The 19,714-nt window shown below is 42.8% G+C and overlaps 1 long non-coding RNA gene across 1 annotated transcript; it reads left to right on the top strand.

Annotated features, from left to right (window-relative positions):
- The first annotated feature begins 9,959 nt into the window (after positions 1-9,959).
- On the top strand, positions 9,960-16,867 carry LOC140905973 (uncharacterized). The gene is made up of 4 exons (XR_012157009.2): positions 9,960-10,426; positions 10,697-10,898; positions 11,687-11,871; positions 16,018-16,867. It is a non-coding gene; the product is annotated as an uncharacterized LOC140905973 (long non-coding RNA).
- The last annotated feature ends 2,847 nt before the right edge of the window (positions 16,868-19,714 follow it).

Consider the following 19,714-nt stretch of genomic DNA (forward strand, 5'->3'; position numbering starts at 1 on the left):
TAGAAAGCAGATAGCTGAGGAGCAAGCAAAGGACGTTCCGTTTCCCAACAGGAGAGGTTCCAGAACAAACAGGAACCTTCTGGAGCTAATTAAGACAGGGTGATTAGAAAACCTGAAGCCAATCAAGAAGCTGCTAGAATCAATTAAGGCAGGCTAATCAGGGCACCTGGGTTTAAAAAGGAGCTCACTGCAGTTTGTGGTGTGCGTGTGAGGAACTGGGAGCAAGAGGCCCTAGAAGCTGAGAGTGAGAGCGCGGACTGTTGGAGGACTGAGGTGTACAAGCGTTAACAGACACCAGGAGGAAGGTCCTGTGGTGAGGACACAGAAGGTGTTCGGAGGAGGCCATGGGGAAGTAGCCCAGGGAGTTGTAGCTGTCACACAGCTGTTCCAGGAGGCTCTCTAGACAGCTGCATTCCACAGGGCCCTGGGCTGGAACCCGGAGTAGAGGGCGGTCCCGGGTTCCCCCCAAATCCTCCCAACTCCTGGTCAGACACAGGAGGAGTCGACCTGGACTGTGGGTTCAGAAAAACGGTCACGTTGAGGGCGGCCGTGAAGCTCCAAGTCGAGCAAATCCGCCAATAAGCGCAAGACCCACCAAGGTAGAGCAGGAACTTTGTCACAACTGGTGTCAAAAGTGGGATCTGGTGTCCACAGCACAGCGGAAGAGGGAGAGTGTTTGGAAGGAAGGGAAAAAAAAAAGGGAAGTGGGTCTATTTTTATTGTTTTTCACCACAATGGAGGAGGTAGTGCGGGCACTGATACAAGCCACGGCTGCCCAGCAGGAGGCTACTCGTGTCCAGGCAGCCGCCCAACAGGAGGCAGTGCGGCTGCAGCAAGACACTAATCGCCTGCTGATGGACCAGCCTTAGAACTGTAAATGAAGAGTGGATCATTGTGTTCAACAGTGGGAAGTCTATGGATCCATGCTGTGCTAGAAATGTTTGCCTGTCTGTTTTCATCTATAAAAGTGTGCCCTGGGAACGATCCTACATCTCTGATCCATTTGGATGCTGTCGGGGGGACACCAGATGCAAGCCAGAGGTCCCCAAACTCATATTTGGGCAACCTTAAGAGACTATAGGAAACCAGCAAATTACTGCACCTGTGCTATCATAATGAACTTACAACCTTTAATTCACCTATAATGGATTTGCTTGCTTTAACCTCTCAACAAAACTCATTTCTTTTTCTTAGCTAATAAATCTTTTTAATTTAAGAAAGGAATTGGCTTCGGCATTGTCTTTGGTGAGATCTGAAGTATACCTTGACCTAGGAAAAGTGACTGGCCATTGGGGGCTGGAAGAACCTAGTATGTAGTGGTTTTGCTTTTAATAACCTCTCATCATAAAGTCCAGTCTGTCTGGATGGCAAAGTAGGGGCTAGCGAGCCTAAGGGTAACTGTCTATGGCTCCAGGGAAAAACTAATGTAGTGATCCAGGAGTACCCATTTGTTACTGGTTTGGTGAAATCTAATTATAACGTATACTTCCAGTTTGGGTGTGTCTGCCCAGTTTTCTCACAGTCCAAACTGTGATTGGCACTCACATCTGTGACCTATTTCAGGACACCGTGATACTCAACTTCCCCATTTGAGTTCTCTAAACCCCAATCTTCAGGAATGCTGGAGAGCCACAATTACAATTTACTTCAGTGAGAGCTTTAGGTGCTCAACATCTCTAAATAACACACTATGCAAGAGAAATCCTGGACACATTGAAGTCCACAGGTTGCCTTCGATTTTAATGGAGCTATGATTTTACCTTGCATGTCTCAAACTGGCCACTCTAAAACTGAGTAAGAATTTTCAAAAAATTAGGCCTAAATAACTTGGCAAAATTAATACAATTTCAGCCAGGAAGTTTATTGCTAACTGATTGCTTTGACTAGTTTCTATTTGCTATTCATAATGATGATGGTCAGCTAAGCTGCATGGCATTTTTCCACTCCCTGACTGGATGTTCTATTCTTTTAAAACAGGATGATAGTAACAAACAATCTATTATATATTTTGGTAAGAATGTTCTGATTTATGTTGAAATTTGTCAAACTTTGGGGATTCTTGAAGGTCTTTGTGAATAGCTTGCACCCCTTTGAACAATTATGACCTTTACATAATACCCACCCACATGTGAAAGTGACCTGAATATGCTGTTTTTCACAAAATAACTGTAAGTCACCTTTAACCCCCCCCCCCCCCATTTAACAGCCCTATAAGCAGTCCTGTGCATTAATGAAATTACCATCTTCCCTTCCCTAAACAAGGACTTTAGAAGTTTACTATGTGCCTTGAAATGCTGTACCTGCTTAGGTGATAAAGAGAACATAGCTTTTTTTGTGATAGGGGAATATAATTCTTGAAAGCCTACATCTTTCATGCCAACATTTTTTTTTTAATTTAAAGTTGCATTTTGCACAAAGAACCATATTAAATCTTTGTTTTTCAAAGTGCCACTGCTTTAAAGTTTCTGCTTTCACTCAAAATATGCCAAATAAACACGTATGGTAATGTCTTAGGATATGTTGGAAAATACAGCAGTGAAAAGGATTCAAGCAAACAGGCCCACAGTCAGTAAACAGAAAAGGAATAACACTTTTTCATTCTCTCTGTAGATGAACAAGAAGCAATTAAGCTGAAGCGAATCTTAATTTATGAAAATATTGTTTACACACTGCTTCATAGGGGCCAAACAATGAAGAGTGATTGACAGAAACTTCAGTATGTGTGGGGAGACTTGTAAGGTTCCTGGGAATGAAACATATTTGTCTTTGTCGAATGAAATGTGAGTTGAAGAGCCAAAGCTTTACAGGGGCTGAAGAATTAAAATGAGTCATTTCCTCCAGCTCCCCAGCCATGTATCCCTGAATGGTTTGCTGATACTATTTGATTATTTTGAAAACAGTAGGAAGAAAACTTCTAGCAGTTTAGGATACCTTAATGCCAAGTGCAGCTCATGAAATGAAATAGAAAAGACAAGGTACAGTAAAAAGATGGACAAAAGAGATGTCCAAGGCCTTGGCTATAAACAAACTTTCCCTGATTTAGTAAAACCCTATACGGGCGCTCTTCTTTTCTGTATTTAGCCACAACATGACTGTACTGGATCACAGTAGAAGGAAATATTTCGCTGTCAGGCTCCTTTCAAAAACAATAGCTAAATAATGAAAGGGCAGTTGTCTGAAGCTGCTAGGGCATTTTCAAATAGTTCCGGTAGTGCTGCACTGAAAAGCTGAGTGCAGGTGAGATGTTTAAAAGTGCATGTTGAATTCCACTTCTCAAATGGATCATCAGTTTAACAGATAGTGAACACTTCCATATGCTATTATGGATTTTGTGCAGCAATCTACCATTGAAGCAATATTACATATTCATATGATTATTATTTGTATTACTGTAGTGCCTAGGAACCTCAGACATAGACCAGGATCCCATTGTCCTAGGCGCTGTGCACACTAGATCAAAAAGATGATCTCTACCCCAAGAAATCACACAACAAAAAGTCAGGAAACAGAGTGAAGGTTGAGGCAAACCTTATCTCTGTTTGTGTGTCTTCAAAGATGGCCTTATATACTTTTGTCAATTATTACAGTGTACATTTTAAAACTACTTTATATATAGTGCATAGACTGTGTTGAGCGTGGTGTACTACTGCTTAATACAGAGCATGCATCAAACCTAATTATAATAATTAATTAACATTTGGTAGCAGGAACAAACAAAGATATTTTAAAAAAGAAAAAAACCTGCTTCTCTCTTTTGTTATATTCAATGTTGTTGAAGTTATGTTGGTCTCAGGATATTAGAGAGACAAGATGTGTGCAACAATCTGGTCAACTGACCTTTTAGCTGAAATACCCAAGAGTTTATTTGCCTCTGAGGCAAAAATTACTATTGAAACCTTGTTAAAGGGCCATTCTGGTACCCTGTGTGTTGGCAGTCGATATAAAATTGGTGCCTGGAATGTTAGAAATAGCTAAAGCTGTCCTCCTCTTTGAGAAGCTGCAAAATCTGAATATTGATATCTGAGCCTTCTCTGAAAGTGAAAGGAATGCCAAGGAAAGTGTGGGTCCCTTAATGAAAGAGGGAGGCAACCTAGTGACAGAGGATGTGGAAAAAGCTAATGTACTCAATGCTTTTTTTGCCTCTGTCTTCACGAACAAGGTCAGCTCCCAGACTGCTGCGCTGGGCATCACAACATGGGGAATAGATGGCCAGCCCCCTGTGGAGAAAGAGGTGGTTAGGGACTATTTAGAAAAGCTGGACATGCACAAGTCCATGGGGCCAGACGAGTTGCATCCGAGAGTGCTAAAGGAACTGGCGGCTGTGATTGCAGACTCGTGGTGAACGAGGGAAGTCCCGGATGACTGGAAAAAGGCTAATGTAGTGCCCATCTTTAAAAAAGGGAAGAAGGAGGATCCTGGGAACGACAGGACAGTCAGCCTCACTTCAGTCCCCGGAAAAATCATGGATCAGGTCCTCAAAGAATCAATCCTGAAGCACTTACATGAGAGGAAAGTGATCAGGAACAGTCAGCATGGATTCACCAAGGGAAGGTCATGCCTGACTAATCTAATCGCCTTCTATGATGAGATTAATGGTTCTGTGGATGAAGGGAAAGCAGTGGATGTATTGTATCTTGACTTTAGCAAAGCTTTTATACGGTCTCCCACAGTATTCTTGTCAGCAAGTTAAAGAAGTATGGGCTGGATGAATGCACTATAAGGTGGGTAGAAAGTTGGCTAGATTGTCGGGCTCAATGGGTAGTGATCAATGGCTCCATGTCTAGTTGGCAGCCGGTGTCAAGTGGAGTGCCCCAGGGGTCGGTCCTGGGCTGGTTTTCTTCAATATCTTCATAAATGATCTGGAGGATGGTTTGGATTGCACTCTCAGCAAATTTGTGGATGATACTAAACTGGGAGGAGTGGTAGATATGCTGGAGGGCAGGGATAGGATACAGAGGGACCTAGACAAATTGGAGGATTGGGCCAAAAGAAATCTGATGAGGTTCAACGAGGATAAGTGCAGGGTCCTGCACTTAGGACGGAAGAACCCAATGCACAGCTACAGAGTAGGGACCGAATGGCTAGGCAGCAGTTCTGCGGAAAAGGACCTAGGGGTGACAGTGGACGAGAAGCTGGATATGAGTCAGCAGTGTGCCCTTGTTGCCAAGAAGGCCAATGGCATTTTGGGATGTATAAGCAGGGTCATAGCGAGCAGATCGAGGGACGTGATTGTCCCCCTCTATTCGACATTGGTAAGGCCTCATCTGGAGTACTGTGTCCAGTTTTGGGCCCCACACTACAAGAAGGATGTGGATAAATTGGAAAGAGTCCAGCGAAGGGCAACAAAAATGATTAGGGGTCTGGAACACATGACTTATGAGAAGAGGCTGAGGGAACTGGGATTGTTTAGTCTGCGGAAGAGAAGAATGAGGGGGGATTTGATAGCTGCTTTCAACTACCTGAGAGGTGGTTCCAGAGAGATGGTTCTAGACTATTCTCAGTGGTGGAAGAGGACAGGACAAGGAGTAATGGTCTCAAGTTGCTGTGGGGGAGGTTTAGGTTGGAAATTAGGAACAACTTTTTCACTAGGAGGGTGGTGAAACACTGGAATGCGTTGCCTAGGGAGGTGGTGGAATCTCCTTCCTTAGGAGTTTTTAAGGTCAGGCTTGACAAAGCCCTGGCTGGGATGATTTAATTGGGGATGGGTCCTGCTTTTGAGCAGGGAGTTGGACTAGATGACCTCCTGAGGTCCCTTCCAACCCTGATATTCTATGATACTATGATTCTATGAAATGTTCTGGCCAGGAAGTGGTGTAAAGAAAGTTGAAGGCCATATGTTTTTGTTCTCAAATTGCTACTCCAGGGGTTGCTCCAGCAAGGGGTGGCTGTTGTACTTTCACTCAATGCCCAATGGGCATTGCAGCATTGGCAGTTAATGAGTGACTGATCAGCGTCCAATTCTGTTTCTTCTAGGCTGATGCAATTGAACTTTTCCGCTGGTAAGATGGACAATAACCTGTTTGCTGTCAGTGTGATGAAGTACACACACCACACTTTTCCGGGCCATTTTGTCCAACATGCTGTGTCAGATTGCTGCTTTGGATGTAAATCTTAATTTCCTACTTGAACCATCCTGACAGTATCCTATTACAGGCTTCTCATACCACACTGGAAGCTATTAACAACATATGCTCTCCCAGAAGGCTCTGGTGTATAGAAATAGCCATGAGAGGATGAGACCCTTTCCTAATTAGCAACTGTTGCTAGATGGATATATCTACAAGTGCCACAATGCAGGGTGCTATTGGGAGAGAGAGAGAGAGAGACGGATGTTTGGTTAGAATGTGCTTCCTCCTACTAGATGGTTACTTCTGAAAATTTGAGTTAATCAGTAGTGGCTGTTACATTATCCGACAAACCTCATCCTCATCCCTAACTGAACCCTTGTTTTAGCCAGGTTTTGTAAATTGATCTTGCCTATAAAATATTGGATTGGATACCACACAATCATTTTACAAGGATCAACATGGGGGTGCTGGGTGTTCCCCCCGAGGTACAGAGTGTCACAAATATTTCCCCAGAAAAGGTGTAAGGGAGAAAAGTCAAATAGCTCAATTAATCTTTTAAAATGGAAACCGTAGGCCTGAGACTCTACTCTGTTACTTTGGTTTTATGCCAGTGAGAGTTGCCCCAGTGTAAAATAAATACATAAATAAATAAATATGTTCTTACCAAATGTAGAATAAGTTTTTTATGGCTTTATCACTTTCCCTGAGTTTGGAAAAGAGCTCTGTTTTCACCAGCGAAAACTGTTGTCCCATGACAAACATGCAAAACATACAATTCTGGAGCTGGAGGGGTAGGCCTATAGTTCTGGAGCTGGAGGGGCAGGCCTATAGTTCAGTGTGGTCTACCAACCCCTGGCAAAAATTATAGCAGACTTGTTTCTGCACTAACTTACATCAGTGACTGATTTGGCTCCAGGATCAGAGGAAGCAAAAAGATTACTTAGAGCCATGTTCATCTCCCCCAATTAACTAAGAACTGTGCCCTTTCAATCTGCAGGAAATAACATTTGTACCTCAACGCTGCTAGTATTTTTTAAATTTAGTATTCTAAAAGGGTAGTATAGCTAGAATGGATATATTGTGAAGCTGTAGAGAATTAAGTAATGCCATACCTTTGTGCTTCTATTAAGTACCTTTGAACTGTAGGGCTTGCTGTATATGCAACATTCATCCAATTACCTAATTAATATGAATAGCGCTAGTAGTCTAATAAATGCATCCTGGTAATTACTAGGCACTAATGTGGCTAGTCTCTTTTCACTCATGACCCTTGTAGTTTGACTTTTTAATTTAACTGGAAAAAGATGAAATTCTCTCAAGAGATAATCTGTATTCTGCCATTGCTAAATCCCGTATCTCTCAGTCAATTTTAAGAGGTGAGTGACTGGGCGATGTGGGTTGTGATGCAATTGTAAGTGGGGCAATAGTCCCGCTATTGTAGGGAACTTTCCTGGCTTCTGCACTACCCCGGTGAAGTGGGCTAGCGAAAGGATCTGAGTCCTCGCTCCCGCTTCCTTTACCCAGTGGCCTCCCTGCCCTTGAGGACTCCCCTTCCACTCTCCTGTCTGGCAGAGTCCTCGTAACCCCAACAAGGCTGGGCCCAGAATTCCTGGGGGGCTTGACCCCCAAACCTGCTGTGGTCACCTAGGACGGGGGCTAGGGTGTCCCCACTCCGGGGTACTCTCTCTGCACTGGGCATTTCTCTGACCCACTGACCATTACATACAAGTTAAAGCAAATGCAAGTTATTTAATCAACAATTAATTTTAAAAAGAATAAGGAAAATGGGAAAGGTTAAAGGAAACACATCAACCCGCTCTGTGGCGGGGAACATCACAAACAATGTCTCTGGAATGTCCGGGCAGTTCACAGTCTGTTCCTTGTAAGTCCCAGGCCTTCTTCTCAGGCTCTGGCTGTGCTGCAGGGATGCTGTGGGTTGGACACTTGCTCTGGTGGTGGCCACATGCTCTCAGGCTCTAAGTGGTAGGACCCTTCTTCCCAGTGTCACCCCTGCCCTGTCGGGGTTACGATCCAAGCCTGGCCTGCAGAGCCTCTTGGCTGAGGCGTCTCTCTGTGCTGGGCCTGCTGCCCAGGGTCCCTCTCGCTCTCCCCAGCTGCTCACCGCACCCAGCTCCAGAGTGCTCCAGCCCCAGCTCCACCACTCGGTCTCTGCACTGCTGCTGCTGCTCTGCCTCCAGCTCCCTGGGCTGCTTCTTTGGCCCCTCTGGCTCTGGTTGCTGCAGCTCTGCTCCCAGGACAGGTCTGCTCTCTCTGGGCTGTGCCTCTGGCTTTGGGGCAGCAGCTCTGCTCCCAGCACAGGGTCTGCTCTCTCTGGGCTGCTTTTCTGGTCCCTCTGGATCTGGCACAGCTCTGCTCCCCAGCTCAGCTTGGGCCCCTGCTTTCTCCTTAGCTCGGCCCCACTCTGTCTGTCTGACCCAGGCATATCCAGCTCACATGGAGGACGGGACGTCCCTGCCCTCCTGACTCCCTGATTAGCCTACTCACCCTGTCATTCAGGCTGACCTGGAGCATTGGCCTCTCCCCATTGTTCCTGGGAGCTGTCAGTCTCGGGGTCCTGATTCCCCATTGACCCTTCCTCCTTTTTAATACTGGGAGCTAGCAACTAAAACACCCTCACTGACTGTTAGTAAGGGGGCAACTGTCCCCTTACACAATTCATGTTTTTTTAAATGATAGAATATACATGCTCCTATATCCATTTTTATTACCCGTAATCTTCTTTTGCTACTTGCTTATCAAGTAAATAAAATGATTCTTTTTGGCATAAAAAGGAATTAACAAAACTATTGAAATATTGTCCAACTTCCCTGAGTGAAATCACCTAAATGTTTGCAGACAATTTTAATTCCATCTCAGACCAACCATGGAATAGAAAAACAAACAGTTCAGTATATAAGAATTAATATGCCCTTAATTATGTAAAATATAGTGCAGTAGATAAAATGGTATAGGTATGGCGAAAGTACTATGTGTAGATGATGTTACAATGCATGTGCAGGATGAGAACTGATAATTTTCCAAATCTTTCTGAACATTTGGACCCACTCATCTCCCTTTCTTCACACTAATTTGAAACAACTACAATCAGCATCTGGGAGAACACCGTGACACAATCCATTTATATGTCTTGCACAGCAATATTTATTTCTCATAAAAAGTCAGGTCAGGATGTAAATCAACAAGCCCGAAGAGTACATTATCACACTGTGCAGATTATGTTTCAAGACGCTGTGAACTAGTAGTAGGTAACTTTGATATGTTTGGCTACAATTTTGTGATTAGGAAGAAAATGACTACTATTAATTGTTTGATTCCTAGATCCTACAGTGATTGGGACTCTGCGGAAATGTATAGGGGGCAGTAGTAGTGACAGTGATTAAAAGTAAAAAGAATAAAACATTTAACTGATAACTTCAAATGAGTTGGAAAAGGTTTAATTTCTCTTGGAAATTTTCATGAGATATATTTACCTGTTTTTAGCTAGTGCTAGTCTCTTGAGGGCCATAACACTTTGTTTTGATTCCAGGTGTTGGGTTTAGTGTATGGGTGCTGGGTGGCCTGTGATATACAGGAGGTCAGCCTAGATGATCTGGTGCTCCTTTCTGACTTTAAACTCTCACTCTATTAAGCACTGATGGTATGCCTCAGGTGACACAAGATACCAAGAAAGCGTGGTACCTGCCTTGTAAACCTTATGTAGGCACCTTTTACTAGAGGGGCCTCTGAACTTTATTGGGAGTGTTCCGGGGAAAAGCCTGTGTGCCGCAATCTAGCCTTAGAGACTGCAACTCCCACGAGGCCTTGAGGAAAGAGGCAGAGACTTCCTGCTGCAGGGCGAGCAGGCAGTGAACTCCATTTTGGGAAGAGGAATGAGAGTGCTGCTGTGGAGCTCTGTCCATACCAGGAGCTGCTGCTGCTGCTGCTGAGAGCCTGCAGGGGCTTTGATCCAGCAGGAAGCCTCAGCGGCTGTTGGTGGCTTCACTGGAGCCAGGGCAGAGACTGTTGCTGTGCTTAGAGCTGACTGGGGTGGGCCTGCAGTGAAGGACTGTGAGTAACCTCCACTGTTGTTTGGGAAAGTACTTGCTCGGGAAGGGACACCACAGAGAGACTGAGTCTGAGTCGAGCAGAGTGATCTTCCCATCAAACCAGGACCCAGAGTTGCTGACGTCTGGTGGGGCCAGCTCCAATCGTCCGAGGGGTTGTGCAGATTGTTGCCTTGGTGGGCCTGATACACAGAAACAACTGAGTGCTGTCTCCAGCTGCAGATCTTCCAGAGCGCCCACACAAGCCGGTGTCTCGGACTCTGAAATCCAGAGGAGTGTACACTGCGGGGTGGGGTGAGTGGTGGCAGTGTCAATGCCAGTTAGAGAAGTTTAATTTATCACTGTATCCTATACTTGTTAATTGATTTTATTCAACTCCCCCCCCCCCCGGGGATTTGAATTAATCGTGAAATATTTTAGTCTGTTATACCCTGTTCTTTAAGTTGTTAAGTAAAGGTGTGTTAGCTCTAATTTAAGTATATTGGATGTATATTATTTATAATTGGTATTTTTGAGTTACACCCATGCCACAGATTATATTATTATTATTTGTTATGAGAATAGCTTTATTCCTGGAGGTTCCCAAGGTACACCATTGAGTGTGTACAGAGCCCAGCCACGTGGAGGCACTGCCAATTTCAAATTCCTTTCGGAGCAAAGGACTGCAGCAGAGGTGTGGATAGAGGATTCCCACCTATCCAACATCACCACTGGGATACTCAGGATCTCCTTTAATGTCAACAACATCAGGCGCCCAGGCACACAGGTGAGTGTTGCCTGCTCCTGAGTAACCCAGGGAGGAAAGGGGTGGTGGGGAGTTACACTTATAATCCAAGAAGAGCTCTCCCCCTCCAACACACACACACAAAAACAAATATCACTGGGAAACTTAGAGTTTTTGGCTATACTAAACTCTGATCTTTCTCCCATTAAAATCAAAATAAAAACTCCAGTTGATTTCGGTGAGTCAGGACAAAGCCTCTAGAATGAGATTTATTTTTCCATTAATGGCTGCATGGGAGCACTTTTAATGCTATGCAATATCACTGGTGGGTTATGTGGAAGACCTGAGTTTTGAGGGAATTGTGTGAGGAAAAGGTGCCGGGATGGATAAAGAGGGAATTCTGGGGCATGGCTAGTATAGAAGTGGGCATTGTGGAAAACTGTGAAACTTCTTATATATATATTTTATGAAAGAATGAATCAATTTTCCAACTCATATACCATTGTTACCCATTGGGGCAAAGGGATTAAATTCTTTCTTTTCTAATGGGCAGGTGTGACAGATGTGGGCTCTTGAAAGCGTGGAAAACTTCAAAGACTATTATACTGAGATGTGCCAGACTCTGTGGTCCCACAGAATATTCATAAATCTTTGTACAAATAATAGTTATATGTATCTTTGTGTTCCTGGCTCACTGGGTGGGTTTCCTATGGAATCTGGAACAATGGGGGTGATTAATACAAAGTCCCAATGCCAGTTATTCAGCTATCCAGCCTTTGAAACTTTACCCCCTTGAGGAAAGGGGAATTGAGTGGTTTCATCTGTTTCAGGAGATCTGGGTAACAAAGGTTCCAAACTGTAGACAGTGTCAGCTCGAAGTGACTCCAGGTTGACCCACAAACTCACGTGTAACAAACTGATGTGACACCTTAGCCAAGAGAGCAAAATGCTGCTGGAAGGAGATGAAGGACTGGAAACAAACCCAGGTCTCCATGTGGAAGATGGGTGATACATGGTAAGCTTAGTATGTTTGTAGACTGTTTATTGTTGATATGCTTTCTCTGTAATGCTTTTGTTCTAAAATAACTGTACCGTGCTTTGTGAGAGCTGGCTGCTCTCTGGTAAGTGCTGACATAGCCTCTGGGAGATAATAGAATAGCAGATGCTGGGCTAAAGCTAGACACGCTGAAATATTCACAGTGAATTGAAAGAGCATTGTGACCCTAAACTGTGTTCTGGAGGGAAAGTAAAACCAGTGCTGGCCCACAGAGAGGTCACGTCTTTAGGGCTGAGACCTAAAAGGGTGTTCTTGACGGGACCATGGAGAGCGTAGAATTACAGTTAACCCTGGACCTGATAGGCATGAAGAAAAGAGTTAGAAAAGGCTATTTTTGGGGAAAAGCTTCATAAAAACTTTCAAATAGACGAAAAGCAGGGAAGCTTTGCCAAAATGGGTTAATTAGTTCTGTATACCGTTTGTGTAACGGAAGAATAAACCAGTGAGTTGAACACAGTACAGTATCTTACTCAAGGGCTGTTCTTTTCCTATAGAAAGCCATCTAAGAATAACACAAATTTGAGTTAACAGTTCAAAACAGAACATGTGAATAAGCATCACTTGTCTTGATGCATTATCTTAAACCACTGACTGAGGGTTGGATTATGTCATTCTAAGTGCAAGTTATACATCCGAATTCTGAGAGGCAGCTTAATCTTTACTTGTCACATGTTACATCTTTAAGGACCAAGTGAGCTCTTACAATTGAAACTCTTCACAAGTTATTTGTGGTGTCAGGTTTGATGTATTCTGACAGATGGGATGTAGCCAAGCTTTTGACAGATTTTCAAAAACAAAACAGAAAAATGAAATTAAGCTCTTTTTCAGGGATACATAAGTGACACAGTCATGAATACAGTGGGCTCTGGAGGAGAATTGCCCTATCTGTACTCATATAAGTCATGATCAGCTCTTGCTGAGTGACAGTTATAGCTAGTTTTTTCAAAACGAATGATCCAAATGCTCATAGAAACATGTTAGTGTCCCTTTAAGATGGAATAAAACAAGGAGGCCTGATGAACAAAAGCATTATAATTTTAATCATAGCCCCAAATTGTGAAGTTGAGTTCTGGATCAGAACAGAATAATTATTAGATCCGATTTTTCTAGTTCAGGGTGTCTAGCATTTATGTAACAGTCAAGAACATGATACCGATTATAAACAGACCAATTAATTCCAGATGAGTGCCCATACAAACTTCAAACTGTACCATATATCTATTGTCCATGCTGCATATGTTACAAAAAAAACCAAACATATTTTACAGAATTTTAAAAAGACATAGTGCTGCTATTTGTCATATCCCCCTGCTTGTATTGACAGGCTGCCTAAAAAGTATAATAAATATAAGCAATCTTTTTAATACAGCAGTTTAGTCAATCGTAGTCCGAAATGTAAAATCCTGTATCCTTCAACTGACCAGTGCTAGAAATAAGTCCAGAATGCTATTGGAGAGAGAGGATTTCCAGCTCTTAAGTGGTAGACGGAGCCAATTTATATCCCTGAAGGTTAGGATCCCAAATCTGCACCAGGATCTTCAAGTGTGCTCCACCGTGCCCTTGAAGAATTAATTGACTTCAATAGGACGCCACAATGATATAGATGTCAGTGCTAGCAGTTCCTCATACAGGACTAATGCCTAAAAGTGAAATTGATTTAGGATTGGATATTGCCTACCCTGCATAGTGCATTTTAGGGAAAATCATTTCATATTTGAGGGGAAGGAGTGTAACATTTTGGCAGATTTTTCTCTTTTTTAAAATAGAAGCTCTAGGAAAATTTCTTAGGGATTTGAAATGTTAGAAGTAGTTTTGGCAGTTATAGATCTGTGTTCAGACAGCAGGTGAGGCAGACGAAGGCACGGGATACTGTAGAACAGTATGATAACATGGATTTCAGCACCATACGTGCTTTAAAGTAGATTGGGAACTTTTAGTCACCCTGTCTCATAATACAAGAACACAGAGACATTCACTGAAATTGAATGGTGGCAAATTAAAAAATGCATACAAGTATTTTTTTCATATAGCTGCACAATCAGCCTGTGGAACTCATGGCCACAGATATAACTGAGACCAAGCGTGTAACAGCATTCAGAAAAGGATTTTTTGTTTACACAAATAACTTATCTAGAGTTAACACAGTAAATATTAACCAAAAAACCCAACAAGCATTTTCAGCGCATAAGCCTACTTCTAAGTATTAGGGGCTAGGAGGAACCTCTCCCTGTGGGCAAGTTGTCCGACAGCTGCCTGCAACTTCTTCTTCTGAAGTATCCAGTAGCTTTTGGAGCTAGAATCCTGCTGGTTTGATCCATTATAACCATTCCCGTGTGTCAGTAAGTATTTCATTGTAACTTTCCAGGAATAAATGCACATTCTTTCTTTTCCTTATTTTTTATGACCCATTTATCAAGTTCTCCCACATAATGCCACTGCCCAGTCAGTGGTGCCACTGTCCCTCTTACTACTCAGTCTGTCCAGCAAAAGGAGACTTATGTTACAGTGTTACCACAAGTAGAGTCCTATAAAGTTGAAGTCTTTGTTGATAAGACTCCATTTGTCAACACTTTGGTCCTCAATATGTATGGGCAGATTCTCTCCATTTTTATCTTTTTTTTTTTTTTTTGGTCTAGTATGAACAAGCCTCTGGCAACTTTTGTCCTTTGAAATAGCTGTTCTTCTCACTTGGCAATGGCGTCTTTTTATTATTTGTATTGTATTTTACAGTCTTATTTTTGCTTTTTTACTGCATGTAACATTGACCTTCTGATGTCTTCCATGTCCCTTAAAGGTTGGTTTTGTCACCGGATATCGCAGCAGCTGTGCTGTGCTGAGAAGCTGTTGGAATATGCATATGTAACAATTCAGCCTTTTCTGAATACCAGAGTAGTAATCCTGAGAAAAATCAACCTGGTTAATAATAGTATTAGTACTTAGCTGACATTTTAGTGATTATTAACGTATTCATTTGATTAGGGTAGCACTCAAAAGCACTACAAGGATTATCCTGGGCTCTATACAAAAGTATTCAAGGCCTAGGAAGGGAATTCCCCCCACTCCCCAGTGTTTTCTGTGACTATCTCTCCCTCCCCTGCCCCCCATCCTCTGAGGCATCAGGGATTTCCATAGCTGGAGATGGGACACTGGTGTGGTGGGCCAGGACTCTGAGGTGGCACAAACAATTTTCTCTCTTACATGTTTCACTGGCTGACTCTTGCTCACATTCTCAGGGTCTAGCTCAAGGATCAGCAATCTTTGGCACGCGGCCCGTCAGGGAAATCTGCTGACAGGCTGGAACAGTTTGTTTACCTGCAGCGTCCACAGGTTCGGCCAAACGGAGATCCCACTGGCCGCGGTATGCCGTTCCAGGCCAATGGGGGCTGCAGGAAGTGGCATGGGCCAAGGGTTGTGCTGTATTTGGGGTTGGGAAGGAATTTTCCTGCAGGACAGATTGGCAGGGGCCTTGGGGAGTTTTTTGCCTTCCTCTGCAGCATGGGGCCTGGGTCACTTGCTGAGATTACCTGGCTAGATGTCACTTAATCAGTTCCCTACCATTGCTGGAGCCTCAATTACTGTTATACCTCAGTTCCTCCTGTTCTCTGCCTGTGGCACACAATACTTTAGTCTCCCAAGGTCTGTAATACTGTGGCCTGATTATAGCTGTTTGCTTGGTGTGGAGTGGCTGGGAGGTGTTAGTTGTCCTGTACAGAAGGTCAAACTAAAATGGTATGGTGGTCCCTTCTGACCTTAAATGCTGACACATGAACAGATACAACCCCTTCCCCAAAGATCTTACAATCTCATATTTTTCCATATGTATAAGCTATGTTTATTTGCAAGCTTTGAAAAATGTTGGCTTTGAATTAATGAAGTTATGGCTAGTTGCGAATACCATTTGGATCGTGCAGAGTAGAAAAATAGCAAAGTATACATGTCTGTCTACGCTTCATGTACAGTGCAGATGTGTGTACCAGTGTTCTTTTATTAACATATTTTCCCATGATTCAGGGGAATAAGCTGGCCTTTGGGGACTGGATTTGCTTTTATTTATTTTTTTAATTTAATCTTTCCCCATTTTGTTTTCTCTCTTCAATCTTTTAGGAAATGGCAGGGAAATTTAAAGTCACAAGTTAATATGAATGCAATGAGAAGCTTGAAAAAAGTCAGGAAACTCCAAAAGTTAAGTTTTCTGTTCGTATGCTAACATGATATGTTGCATTTACTAATCCTTTGCTTGCTAACTGACATTTTTTATTTAATCTATACCATCATGAAGGGGGAGGGGTATGTTTGGTCTTTCCAGCATGAGGGAGTACCCAGCAAGCATTCCCCCATGGGATCTCCTTTTTCCACTGCATCAAATGCAAACTACACGTCTTCACTTTTTCAGTCTATCTCTTCCATTGGTATATTCTCAAATGCTGTCAAGCTGCCCATATACAGCTGTGATCTACCAGCAATGCCAGCCTTTATTGTCCTTTAGTCACATTTTCCCATAAGCACCTTTGCATTATCTCGATGCCACTGGGTAGGCAAGCTTTGTCAAAAATCTGCAAGTCCACTACATTATCCTCCTTGACATCTCTCCATTAAAACTCCTGTTTGTTGTGATTCCTGCAAAACGCTCAACAATGGATAGGCAGTTGTGACTGCTGCTTCTAATAACACTCTATGCTCATCACAATTTTCTCACTGTTATTTTGTTAATTTGTTGTATCTACCAGTTCTCCTTCACCTCCCTGTATGCTCTTAGGGGCCAAAACTATCTTTTATTTTTGTGTGTGTACAGTTCTTATCCGCATTCCCTCACTGGGAACTGTAGATGCAAATTGTGATGCTGTATGGAATTGGGGGTGGGGGGCACGTTAGGATATTATGAATACCAATATTGTAAAATTGCAATGAGTTATGCCAGATATACCATGTAAGGTATCTGCAAAAATGTTATAATTTGCCAGGTATGATGATCTTATTTATGTGTTTGTATCACCTTTGTATTGTAGGTTATAGGCATGGTATGTCTGTAGTTCCAAACTTGTGCTGAGCATCTGGGTGACACTCCCAGACAGATTGGCATCAGCACTGCCTAGCCTGATTGATAGCCCATCAAGGGACATCATCTATACAATTGAGAGAAGGCAAGGGATACACCTTATGACTCAGCAAGGCATGCAGGGGCATACCTATGGACAGAACTCTAAAGCTACCAGGCCATGTGCTGGGCAGCTTGTGTTTGAAACAAAGGAAATCAAGCTGCATGGCAAAAGACTATAAAAGGCAGCTGCATTTTCTCCATTTTGTCTTCAGTCTGGCTTCTTGTCTTCACACGTGCTTCTTACCTCTGGAGTAACCTTTCTACAAACGAAGGCCTGAAAAAAGGTCTGAATGACCCATCCAAGCTGTGGATGTATTCCAGAGGGATGTTCAAGCCAGCAAACTCACCAATACTGCTAGGAACCTGATGGACTTTGAAGTCTTTGTATGTTTTGCCATTTAAATCTCTCTTCTTGGTCTTTCTTTTTTATATAATAAACCTTTAGTTTTAGACACTAAAGGATTGGTTGGCAACGTGGTATTTTGGTAAGATCCAAACTATACTAACCTAGTAACATGGCTGACCCTTTGAGGTCAGAAGAACATTTTGTATATGTGAACAGAGTTTTTAAATAACTTCTCACTGTACTGGACCTAGGTGCTGATTGGGAGCCAGAGAACTGGAATGCAATAAAGGGGGCTCTGTGATTTCTTTTTTGCTTCTTGATAACCAGTGTGGGGGATTGAAAGCACAGTTTGTGACTGGTTGGGAGTTTAAACTAAGTGTGACCCACCAGTCTTCAGATTATCTGCTCTCCTGTTTGAAGCCTGCCCTGACATTGGCATTTCCAGTTATGGCTGCCCTAGGCACACCGGGTCATACTAATGCAGCGCAAATATTTAATAATAATAATTAATGAGAGGTTAGCTAGCCCAGCACAGGGGCTGTGTTGTGTGGAAAGCGCTGAGGTTGCCTTAAACTGTGGAAAGTCTGGTATAGACCTGGACCCAGGATCAAGGAGCCACTCATTTGGGCATTCCCTAAATATTGTTTGTATTTGGGTATTATACTTCATGGGTGTGAACAAAGATTTTCCATAATATACCCAGTTAAGTATAAAGTTTTAAAAAGTCCTTTGAGATATCGGTAAATTTTCCTTGTTATCTAGCAGTACACTCGCACAACATACATTTGTGTCACTGACAGCAGAAATTGGCAATTATGCAAGCAGATAAGTTATTCCAGATGTAACTAATGAGACACTTCCACAAATCAGAAAGATCCATTAAAAAAGAAAATCTACGAAGCCTCGAATAGAATAGAATTGGATTATTATCAAATTTGGCAAGAGTCTATTGCAGGAGTGGCCAGACTTGCTGACCCTCTGAGCCACATACGATAATGTCTGTAACCTTGAGAGCTGGGCAAGCCTGCTGGGGCTTGGGGCTTTAGCCCTGCGGAGCTGCCTGCCAGGGTGCAGGGCTGCCCTATGAGGGTGAAGCCCCAAGCACTACCATCGTGCTGAAGGGCAGAAGCCCTGAGCTCCTCCGCCAGTCTGGTATACAGAGAAAGGGGGGCATGGTGGGCTTGGTAAAAGAGCTGCATGTTGCTCGCAAGCCACAGTTTGTCCACCCCTAGTCTATTTCTGATAGTTTGGTGAAGGATGCAATAGAGAGAGAGTAATATCCTTAATCAACAGTTTGCAGTCATTACATGAAATAAAACAATCCCACCGCTGATTCAGAAAGTCCTGTAAGTGCTGTTCTGAGGCAACACAGATTAAAACAGGTATATCAATAATCAAATGGCTTATGACACAAGACTTCAGGTGCCTCTAGCAAATGGTATGTAACTAATAATTAATTATTTACAATTGCTTTTAAGGGAGAGAATTCTTGACAAGTATTGAAAAGGCAGAGGCAGATCTAGATATCAACTACTCCTATGTAATTGAGATAGAATCTGCCCAGATGGGAAAATGGCAGACATTATTCATGTAGAAAATGTATAGGTGTTTACTAATCTAGCAGATAATGACTGGTGGCTTTTAAGAGAAAGTAGCAGAAATAAATACTCTTCAGCGATTCTCAGATGGCTGGCTGATCCTATAGAGCAGAAACAAAACCAGTTACCTTTAAAATTACTATCTTAACTTCAGAAGAAAATTGTTACTAGGATTCAACACTTCTAAATATATTTACATGACAACTATATAAAAATATTCTACAGCAAAACACTAGTCCAAATTCCATCTTTTACTACCAGAGATGCGTTTGGGGGAAGCGGGGGGAGCAGCAAAGATGTAGCACCTAAGTACTGACTCCAAGACATTCTACATACAACAGCTGATGCACATAGGTTGCGTCAGTGGATCAGAGGCAAGCGTGCTCAGAAATGGCATGTGCATCTCTAGAATGTGCTGCATTCTTTTCCCCAGATCTACCTCTGATTATCAGATGGAGTGGGAAACAAGGCTTTGATCAGACCCAGAAGCCATCTAGGAAAGAGTGCTGCCAGGAATGTTCATTGCCCAAATAGCCAAGTGTTTCAGGAACTGTACTAGTGTATATAGGCAAAAATAGCAATAATGATACATTTCTTGAATAGTTCTGGCTGATACGCAAAGGAAAGGCTGGCATGTTTTCAAATAGGAATTGTGCCGAGCAGGTTGAACTAACTCTTGTCAAATAATTTAATGAACCTGAGATAGTTGCTGTTGAAGATCCAGCCCAATATCCAGCATGAAACTGCAATGTCTTTCTT

The sequence above is a fragment of the Lepidochelys kempii genome, chromosome 2 (genome assembly GCF_965140285.1).
Source record: "Lepidochelys kempii isolate rLepKem1 chromosome 2, rLepKem1.hap1, whole genome shotgun sequence".
In the NCBI taxonomy this organism is placed as follows: domain Eukaryota; kingdom Metazoa; phylum Chordata; order Testudines; family Cheloniidae; genus Lepidochelys; species Lepidochelys kempii.